This window comes from Pelobates fuscus, unplaced genomic scaffold (genome assembly GCF_036172605.1).
Source record: "Pelobates fuscus isolate aPelFus1 unplaced genomic scaffold, aPelFus1.pri scaffold_24, whole genome shotgun sequence".
In the NCBI taxonomy this organism is placed as follows: Eukaryota; Metazoa; Chordata; class Amphibia; order Anura; family Pelobatidae; genus Pelobates; species Pelobates fuscus.
This window is the reverse complement of record NW_026961888.1, coordinates 67,324-79,089: the sequence shown is the minus strand read 5'-3', so window position 1 is coordinate 79,089 and position 11,766 is coordinate 67,324.

Below are 11,766 nucleotides of genomic sequence, written 5' to 3'. Positions count from 1 at the left end.
CATAAGAAGTGCGGTAGGAGTCGCTCCCAGTCTCGGCAAGCAGTGTTCTGTTGAACCGCTCGCAGATATATATATATATATATATATATATATATTTTTTTTTTTTTTTTCTGCCGGTTATAAGGAGAACTCAGAATGGATTTTACTGAGACTACCTAGAAATCCCAAAGCTGACCTAAAACGGATCAAGCAGTGTCTGTTCGGCTTTTTTTCCTTTTTCCTTTTTTTTTTAGAAATTGTTTATTTTAAAATTCTTGCAAATGTAACAATTGATACTTCAAAAATGTGTATAACATTGCTGCTTTAGTCATAATGTCTAGTACAAAGTTCACATTCAGTAACAGAAATACTTGTAGTCGACATAGAGGGGAAGTGAAGACCAAAAATAATAAGGGTGTTGATATTCAAATAGATTCGCTGGTAGTTCAAGGTCTCATATTATCTCCAGCTGGGTGTCACTATCGGTCTGTTTGACTGGTGTTCATGAAGTTACACTAGGGTTCCCAGGAGGTCATGTATATTTTTTTTTTTCCAGTGGAGGGTGATAAGCAGATTTGCTGCTTTGAGCAGATGTATGTCTAGGGTCCTAGTGTCCCTTGGTATGGAGGGAGGCAATATAAGATATAGGAGTGTTTAAGGTGGGTAGGGTATGGTGGTTCCCGATATGAGGTGTATGAGACTGGAGATCCGTGACCAGAACTTTTGGTTCACCGTGCATGACCACCAGATGTGAGCCGTGTCCCCAATGGCCTCTAGTCATCTACAGCAGTTATTGGACGTGCCTGGGAATGCCCGTTTGAGTTTGGATGGGGTGTAGTGCCATCTAGCTATCTTCTTATAGTTACTTTCTTGTGTCGCTAAGCTGGTGGATGATTTTTGTGTCAGGAGGAATATTTGCTTCCAGTCATTATCTGCGAAAGATAAGTGCAGTTCTTGTTCCCAGTGTTTTTTGTAGAGTAGGTTGATTGGTTGGCTAGTGTCCTGTAGTAGGCATATGTGGTTTTGACCTGTTTCTTTTTGAGTGTGCATTGGGTGCACGTAAGTTCGAATTTGGTCAGTGCTCGGTGACCTTGTTGGGGGTATTTGTTGGTCCGCAAAAAGTGAATGAGTTGATCGTAGAGAAATTTTTGAAGGGTCGTGGGAGTTCCCTGCGGGTGTAGGGACGACAGGGGCCTAACTCCCTCATTGTCAAGGAGGTCTCGTGAAGGTAGGTATGCTGTGGTATGATATTATCTGTATGCCGCTCCCGATTCACCAGGCTTGAAGAGCGGATTGTGAGTCAGTGGATATAGCGGTGATGGGTATGGTGATATGTCCGCCGCCAATGACTCATGTGTGACCACATTCTCAGTGTCGGAGTAATGGTCGGGTGTTGTTTGTGCATAAGGAAGGATTGGCCAGAGTTGTGCCATGGTATTGTGTGTATGGGGACACGGAAGATGTTATTCTCTACATCTACCCATTGTTTGGTCGTGTTCTTGCCTGTCCAGTCATAAATCCTGGCCAATAGTACTGCACTGTGGTATCGTTCCACATCTGGCAGCCCCAGACCCCCCTCCGTCTTTGATCTTGTGAGCAGCTGATAGGCTAGCCTGGGGCGTTTGTGGGACCAAATAAATGTCGTAAATAGTTTTTGTATGGCAGCAAAGAAGGTTGTGGGTAGAGTGATCGGGAGAACTTGCAGCAAGTATAATATTCTTGGGAGAATACTAATTTTCAGGATATTTATCCTGCAAAACCAGCTGAACTGCGAAGTGTGCCATTTAGTAAGATCTTTGGTTCTAGCTTGGATTAGCAGGGGGGTGGGGGGTGGTTTCATATAGTCGTGAGATAACGGATGGTAGTGCTACCCCCAGATATGTTATATGCTCTGTTCCCCAGGAGAATGGGAAGTTTGATTGTAGATGTGTTTTGGTCGAGTTTAGTACTTTCAGTGGGAGGAGTTCACATTTACCTAGAGTGGCATGAAAGGTGAACACTTTGCTATAGAGAGACATCTCCTCCAGTATATGAGGGAGTGAGGAGCTGGGTTCGGAGACCGTGAATAGCATGTCATCTGCAAATGCTGATATTTTGTGTTCTGCCCATCCAAATTTGAAACCCTTGATGTTAGGATTTTCTCTAACTCCCTGGAGGAATGGCTCCAGGACCAGGACGAAACAAAGAGGGGTGCTATTGGAGATGGGTACTGGGAGTGAGAGTTGGCCGTTCACGAGTAGCCTAGCCGTTGGTCTGGAGTATATAGCTCCCATCCACCTTAGCCAGTTTGGGCCAAAGCCCATCTGTTCCAGGGTGGCAAGCATCAGGGACCAGTCCACCCTGTTGAAAGCCTTTTCGGCATCTCTGGAGAGTAACAGTGTCTGGGTGTTTGTGTGTTCAGAGTGATGCATGAGATTAATGAGTTTGGTGATATTATTTTTTAGCTTCTCGGCCTTGTATAAATCCAGCCTGGTCTGGGTGAATTAGCTCTGGGAGCTTGAGGCGTAGGCGGTTAGCTAGTGTTTTAGTGAACATTTTTTAAATCAATATTTTTAAGTGAGATAGGCCAATAACTCCCACATTGGGTCAAATCTTTACCTGGTTTGGGTAGAGTGCAATAGTGGCTTCCGATGCCTGTGGGGGTATGGAATTGTCTTTAAGTAGGGAGTTGAGTGCGTCTAGGAGTGGGGGTATGAGCTGGATGGAAAAGCTCTTGTAGTATTTGGCCGTGAAGACATCTTGGCCCGGGCTCTTTCATGTGGGAGGGAGTGTATCACTACTTCTTTTTTTTTTCAATGTTTGATTTTTATTAACATTTTCTTCGAAATAACATACAATGGGGTACAGAAAGGAAAAAGGGGAAGGGGTAAAGGTACGTTATGATATAATTGATGAGATCGGACACAGTCATATTACGCTTTTACAGGTTAGTTACAGGTGGGTATAAAAACATAGAGATTCTGTTACAACAGTGTGCATAGCATATAAACCGTCGCTTAATTATATTTGCAGATATAGGATTAAGCATCATTTACCGTCAGATAAGATTTCAACTATGCCATATAGGAGGTAATGGCAAACTGTACCACAGTGTGTTGGTTGCAAGGGCCATGTACCCAAAATTATGGTTGTGCAAATGCATATAAACTTATACATATAAACAGAAACATATGTAATCATAAACACAGTCAAGATGTAATGTGTAGAAGCACAGCAAGATATAATATTGGTGTGTACATTTACGTCTTTGCCGAGACAAATAGTAGGGATAAATAGCAGGTAGAGGTAGAGGGTGCAATAACCTATTACATAGGGCCATTTAGTGTATCTCGTTTACAAAGAACTTCAATTAAATGCAAGTTTGCACACAGCTGCAAGGTTGCGTACGTCTTCACTTGTGAGAGGGATAGGAGGTAGGGGGTGTCAGTTGTGTAAAATAACAAGGCGTTATTGGGTGAAAAGAGGAGTAGGCTAGAGAGCCACACTAGTGTGATGCATAATTATGGAGTGTAGTTGGTGTAGTGAAGAGCATCAGATCAATTTGGTAAATTGGTTATAGATGGATTCCCAGTTCTCCCAGTGTTCGTTGAAATTGGTCAAGTCAACTCTCTTGGCCCATTCTCTCTCATGACAGTAAATAGTATTAACTTTGTTAAGTAATTCTTGCAGAGAGGGGGAGATGTTGCTTTTCCAATGAGTAGCAATACATGATTTAGCAGCTATTAAGATATTGATAATCGCTACTTTCATAGGGGTACATAGCAACTCAGGTAGCAAGTGGAGTAAGCAACCTGCTGGGTTTAAAGTTAATTGCATGCCATACAAAGAGTGTATAATTTTTTTTACAAAATACCAAAAGGTTTGAAGTTTCGGGCAGTCCCAAAAAATGTGTAGGAATGAGCCTGTACCTTTGTTGCATCTCCAGCACGTGGGTGTGGAGGTAGGGTAAATCTTGGTAAGTCTGTTAGGAACTAGGTACCATCTCATTAGCACTTTGAAGTACGCCTCCCATAGAGTTACGCATTTAGTGGATCTTTTAGTGGATGAAATAGCTGTGAGCCAATCTTGTGTGTGAAATTCTACGCCCAGCTCTCGTTCCCATTTGATCATATAGGGGAGTTTAACAGGGTTACGGGCCTCTGCTTGTGCTAGGTAGCATAGTTTAAGGAATTTCTGAGGGAAACGAGATTTGTCAGACATGTAGCAAGTGTGGCCTATCAGGCTTAATGATGATAAATCGAGGCGTGTGATATTAGCCGTGTGTATTATGTGTTTTATTCTTAAGTAAAGGAATATATCTCGATGTGGTAAGTTATGAGTGGACTGTAGGCAGGGCCGGTGCTAGGATTTTTAGTTACACAGGCGAAGATGCATTTTGGCGCCCCCAACCCTCATTAAAAAAAAAAAAAAAATGCATCTTCACCTGTGTGTCTTTCCTCCCAAGCGACAGGCACACAGGCATCATTTTTCAGTCACACAGTCAAAGTCATACAGGTACACTGTCATACAAAGACAGAAATAATCATACAGAGACATACAGACACATACAGTCAGAGACATACAAGCAGAGATATACATGCATACAGAGACATGCAGGCATATAAAGACATACATGCATACAGAGGCATACCGTCATACAGACACATACAGAAACATACATACAAAGACATTCAGGCACATACATACAGACATACAGGCATAAAGAAACATACATACAGAGACATACAGGCATGCAGACACATACATACATACAGAGGCATACCGTCATACAGACACATACAGAGGCATACCGTCATACAGACACATACATACATACATACAAAGACATACAGGCATACAGAGACACACACATACGTACATACATTGACATAAAGGCATACAGTTACATACATGCATACAGAGACATATATACAGACATTCAGAGACAAACATACATCCAGTTACATACATGCATACAGAGACATACAGAGGCATACCGTCATACAGATACATACATACAGACAGGCTTACAGAAAAATACATACTCACACACACACACACAAACTCACAGACACATACTCAAACACACACACACTGACAGACACACATACACACACACACACACTGACAGACACACACACACTCACTGACAGACACACACACACAGACAGACACACACACACACACACTCACTGACAGACACACACACACTCACTGACAGACACACACACACACACTGACAGACACACACACACTGACAGACACACACACACACACACACACTCACTGACAGACACACACTCACTGACAGACACACACACACTCACTCACACACACACACTGACAGACACACACACACACACTCACTCACACACACACACTGACACACACACTGACAGACACACACACACTCACTCACACACACACACTGACAGACACACACACACACTCACTGACAGACACACACACACACTCACTCACACACACACACTGACAGACACACACAAACTCACAGACACATACTCGAACACACACACACACACACTGACAGACACACACACTCACACTCACATGCACACACACATACACACACAGTAATTAAATATCTAAATTAACTGTAAATTTCCCACCCAGCCTCCCTACCTGGAGTGCTGGCGTGGGTCTTTCATTGGTGGTCCAGTGGGGCTGCTGGGAGGCGTGCGGCTGCAGTTGATTAGGAGGAGGCGGCGATGGAGCTCTCTGATCTCTCTGACCGGCTCCCTCGCGCGCCTTTTGCTGATGCCGCGGGAGCCGGAATATGACGTCATATTCCGGCTCCCGCGGCATCAGAAAACAGCCTGCGAGGGAGCCGGTCAGAGAGATCAGAGAGCTCCCTCGCCGCCTCCTCCTAATCAACTGCAGCCGCACGCCTCCCAGCAGCTCCGGGGATCCAGGAGGTGACCAGGCAGGAGGGAGCACTTCCCTCCTGCCGGTCACTGGAATTTTGCGCCCCCAGAGCCGGTGCGCCCTAAGGCGGCCGCCTGTGCCGCCTTATGGACGCGCCGGCCCTGACTGTAGGTCAGGAAAGGATCGAAGGCCTGTTGAGTCAAATAAGGAGTAAACATTGGTCAGACCGTGTGTTGGCCAGTGGTGTATGGGAAGATCTGGTGATAACGCAGTAAGAGCTCTTAGAGGAGCTAAGTAAAGTAGTTCTTCTTTGGGACATAACATTGTGCTCCATGAGTTCCAGGAGCATAGAAGAAATTTTGTGCTTGGCAATAAAGACGTGGAAGAATGGTTGCACTTGGACCACAGTACATTGGGTAGGGATGGGATGTTGCCACATGCTTGTTCCAATTTAAGCCAGACCGGGTTAGCTTTCTTGGCCATGATGTCCAAGCTCTGTGCTAAAGAAGAGGCCCTATAATATTTACTGACGTTGGGGATGCCTAACCCTCCTCGGTGGATGGGGCACCATAATGAGTGGAGTGCGATTCTTGGGGGTTTTCTCCTCCAAATATGTGCATTTAGAACAGTTTGAAACTCGGTAAGGATAGAGTTCGGGACAGTGATGGGTAGTGTGCGGAATAGGTAGAGTATGTGAGGAAGTGCCATCATTTTGATCGAATTTATCCTGCCTATCCAAGAGGTATTTAGTTTGTCCCATTGTTTCAATTGAGTTGAGATTTTGTGCAGAACCGCTTCGTGGTTCTCTTTTATAGTTTGTGATTTGGATTGGGTTAATTTAATGCCCAGGTAGGTGATGGAAGTCTTGCGCCAATCAAAGGGGAATTGTGATTTTAGAGTATCGATTGTTTGAGGATTTAAGTTCAATGGAAGTATCTGGGTTTTAGCGATGTTGTTTTTGTAGTACGAAACCGTACCATACATATTCAGAGTTTGTAGGAGGTAGGGAATAGAAGAAGTCGGGTGTTGCAAAAAAATAATAATATCATCCGCAAATGCAGCTAGCTTTTTTTCTCCTGCAGGGGTTTGAAGGCCTGGGAGTAAGGGATCGTTTTTAATTGTGCGAAGAAGAGGCTCTAAGCAGAGAATGAATATTAGAGGGGACAAAGTACATCCCTGTCTGGTACCATTAGAGATATTAAAATTGATGGATGAGAAGCCCGTATTGAAAACTCTTGCTGAGGGCATGGAGTAAAGGGCCATGATGCTAGTGAGAAAGGAGTCAGAGAAACCATAGGCTTTAAGGGTGGCCGACATATAAGACCAGTTCAGGCGGTCGAAGGCCTTTTCTGCATCGAGGGCCATAAGGACCCCAGATTGGCGATGACGAGTGGCCCAATCTATCAAGTCTGTACAGAATCTGGTGTTATCTCCCACCTGTTTGCCTGGCACGAAACCCGCTTGTTCTTCAGAGACTAAGTTCGGTAATATCTGTTTTAATCTATTAGCTATCAGTTTAGCATATAGTTTCACGTCTGCGTTTAGCAGAGAAATCGGGCGTAAGTTACTACATGATGTGGGCGGTTTGTTGGGTTTGGGCAGGGTAATGATATATGCTTCCAACATTTCCTTCGGGAAGCTACCTATTTTTTGTATTGTGTTGAAGAGTTTCGTGATGTGTGGGGTGAGTTGAGGTTCCATTTTAATATAATAATAGTTGGGGAGTCCATCTGGACCAGGGGCTTTATGCTTTGGTAGGGACCTTATGGCTGTGGCTACCTCGTGCTCCGTAAATGGAGTGGTCAATTGATCATTTTGTTGTGGTGTAACCTGTGGAAGTGAAATACGTTGTAGAAACGTCGATATGTTCTGGGCGCTCGGGATGTAGGTATTCTTGTCTAAGTTATAAAGATCGTTGTAGAATGATGATAATTCATTGACTATGTCTATGGGGTTAAATAATTTTGTGTGCGATTTGGAAAGAATATAAGGGATTTTTGTCTGGAGGTATCTAGATTTAAGCTGATTAGCTAGAAGTTTGCCGGCTTTATTGCCTAAGGTGTAATATCTCTGCTGGAGTTTAGTCGCCTTATTGGTAAAATCCTCAATTCTCAGATTTAGTATTTGTTCACGAATTATTGCGATTTGTTTCGTGGTAGAATGAGAGGGTGAGATTTTGTTGGAGTTTTCCAATGTTTCAAGCTTTCTTTGAAGTGAAGTATTTAGGTTACTAGCTGTTCTTTTTTTGATTGATCCTAGTTTGATGAACGTTCCTCTTATTACACTTTTGTGCGCTAGCCATTGGGTTTCTGTAGATGTGTCTGTAGTGACATTGTTATTAAAGTAGTCCTGTATTTCCAAGGCAACTGTTTGTAAATTGTCAGGCGAGTCTAGGATGGATTCGTTTAAGCGCCAAGTGCCGCGGCCTTTTGTGGGATAGGGTACTGCTATGGTGACTATAATAGGTGCATGATCGGACCACGTCCGTTGTCCTATGGTTTGATCTAAGAGGTGGGGCAGGGTCGATTTATCGAGTAAACATAAGTCTATCCTTGTATAAGTCAAATGAACTGGAGAGAAAAAGGTATAATCTTTGGCTGTGGGGAATAGATTTCTCCAGGTGTCAAAGAGATCGTGTGTGAAAATAAGGTTCGAAAACAGTTTACTGTTATGCACAGTGAGTTTGTTAGGTTTTAGGTTGTTGACCCGTTGGACGTCTAGTAAGGGATCAAGTGTGCAGTTACAGTCACCACATATTATGACATGACCTTGTTTTAGGGTAGATATCTTTTTAATAGCCTTGTTGAGAAAGGAGAATTGAGCGTCATTGGGCGCATAGAGGGAAGAGATTGTAACTTGAATACCATTAAGTTCACCAACCAAAATAAGCAGTCTGCCCGTGGGGTCAGCGTATTGTCTAATGGGAGTGAATACCCAGTCCTTGTGAAATATAATTGCCACTCCTTTAGATTTATTTGGTGCGTATGCATGGTATTCTGTAGGGTATTTGGATGATCTTATGTGGGGTGGATTGTTTTTGCAGAAGTGAGTTTCTTGGAGGCAGACTATGGCAGCCTCAGAGTTATGCATATCTCTTAACACTTGACTTCTTTTGTAGGGGCTGTTTAGGCCTTTTGCATTGAGGGAAAGGATTTTTAATGTATTAGTCGTCATTTTAGGTAAGTATGGTGCACGAGTGGAAAGAATGGATACTCTAGAATGAATAGGAATGTCCTAAGCTTCCGTTGGATATTGCACGCAGTAAAGGGCCTCAGTAATGGGGCTTGAAGATAGGTAACGAAGGGTGCGTCGTGATCCCTAGGGGGTAAATTCTGGTACCTTGGAGGAGTGCAAGGGGGAAGTAGGGGAGGGGTAGTGGCAGTAACGGGATAACTATATACACAGACATTTCCTTGAAGTGGAAAACGTAGAGTGGCCATTTTTAGACACTAGGAGTGCCTCAAGTGATGGCCGGGGGAGGGAGGGAGGTGTGAGAGGTCCTGCAACCAGGTTATATTGATCATAAAATAAATAACTGCGGGAAAGCATTTATCTTATATTCTATATAGAGTAGAAAATTGCCAACAGTGGTGTGGCTAGGGCTTTGAATGACAGGAGTTTCGTGCAAGGATTTCCGAGTCGAAACAAGTGGAATGTAGGTATAGATTGGGGAGTATTTGCACGTTAGCAAATAGTTGCAGTGAGTGCAAATCAACTGAGTGATTGATATTAACTCTAAGTGTAGGGTGGTGCGATGAAGCCAATTATCGTGAGTTGAGGGTAGCAAATATCATGTATAATTGTCTAAACATATACGTAACATATTTCCCATGAACAATTACAAAGTTTTTTGCATATTAAAACATAATCAATAAAAATAGACAATATTAGAGATAACTGAAAAAAAAATTTCTGCAATATGTGCCCTCAGCAATTGAGCTTGAAGCAGGGACTGGATGTATAAATGGTCAGAGTTAGGGCCTCATGTGTGATTGGAGAGGGCTTGCAAAAAAATTGTTTAGAGCGTTGTGAACATTTACTTAGGTTTGGGGATGGTAAATATCGTACTTATCATCATTGTAGGACCCGTACACCTTAGTTATGAGCAAGCCTAGTTCTCGAAGTATTAAAACATAAATTATAAACATGAAAAAAAGGCAATAATAGAAACAGACCAATAAATGTTTGCTATACGTATGCTTATCCTTTGCACTTGAATTGCTGGCTGGAGGTGTGCATAGTCGTATATAGTCGAGATCGGGACGCTATATGTGAATTAGGGAGGACCTACAAAATAGGATAGCCATGCGGGTAGTGGGTGGCCCGGGGTAAGAACCTGTCGTCAGATGATTAAGGCCCGTGAAGCGTGCCTCCGGGATGCGGATATGAAACGCTTGGATCGGTGGTGTATTGTGACCATATACTGGACTGTAAGGAAAACAGTCAACGGATGTAATAGCCATGTGGCCTACATGGTGCGTTACCCTTAAGCATAGCATAGATCTCAAAATAATAAGTAAAAGCAACGATTTGGGATATAACAGTAAAACGTTACAACAAATACGATTCCGTATGCAGCAAGGAAAAGTGTTGTACATAAACAACAACTGGGCATATGTGTAATGATAGGAGGGAATTTATGATCGTGAAAGTGGTTCACGTCGGGTGTTGATTACATATCGCCGTGTAGGTACTGTATATGCGAAGAGTACTTATTGTGTAGGGAACCCACAAATCCAATTGTGTATATGTTGTAGTGTTAAAATCGAATGTGGCAGGATGGTTGTCGACCTGCAGGACAGAGATTGAGAAGCACGTGGACGTGCTCTAATAGTAGATTGTCGACCTGCCGCTATAAACCAAGTAATTAAGTTATACAGATTAGTGCCGAAGATGGTATAAATGATCGGTGTTAATTACTAAGAATGGATTGGGTTGTCAGTTATAAAATAAGATACACTTAAGTAGCACCACAATAAGAACTTATACTCATCGCAATTTATAATGGACGGAAAGTTCATGTGTTGCGAGCCCGCCATCTTCCACTCCTTTTGAAGTCGTCTGGGAGAGCAGCTTCTAGACGGGGAATTAAGCGGAACAGCGTTGGAGTTAGTCCATAGGCCCCATTTGATGAGGAGTTTCATCCCGTCTTCTGGTTCGTTGATTGCATATGTTTTTCCTTGTCGCCAAATCAAAACTTTTGTGGGGTAACCCCATCTGTAAGAGACTTTGTTGTTGCGTAGTGTCTTTGTGACGGTTAGGAATTCCTTCCTTCGTGCCATGGTAGTGGCCGATAAATCAGCATACAAGGATATTTGTTGGTAGGGGTCCGGGAGCTGATCAGCTTTCCTGGCCGCATTCAGCAGAGCGTCTTTGTGTGTGAAATAATGAAATTTCACTATGACGTCCTTCGGTACATCACTAGACATGCGGGCCGGTCGTGGTAGCCTGTGCATGCGGTCAAAGGTCCATGCAGAGTCTGGCAGTTCCGGGACCAAGGATTTACATACAGCTAGTATGAATGCTGGTAAAGCGTTGTGGGACACATCGTCCGGTATGCCCCTGAACCGAACATTTTGTCTTCTCGACCTATCTTCTAGGTCAGCTAATTTAAATTTGAGCGTGGTATTTTCTTCCGAGATTTTCTGTAACTTATCAGCCATTTCGTTGTGGGCTGAGCAAATCTCATCGGATCTATGTTCAAGTTGGCTCGTTCTGTCACCCAGGGACGAAATTTCTTTCCTTAGCTCCCGGTCAATCTTCAGGAAGTCTTGACGTATAGTCGATCGGAGTTCCTGGAGCATTTTGTGCAGGCTACGGTCCGTGACCGCGATATCAGAGTGTTTTGAGGAGGTCGATTCGCAGTCAGAGTTGGCTTCCGATAAGGTAGCTCTGTCGCCGCCATCTTGGATTTCTCGTCTG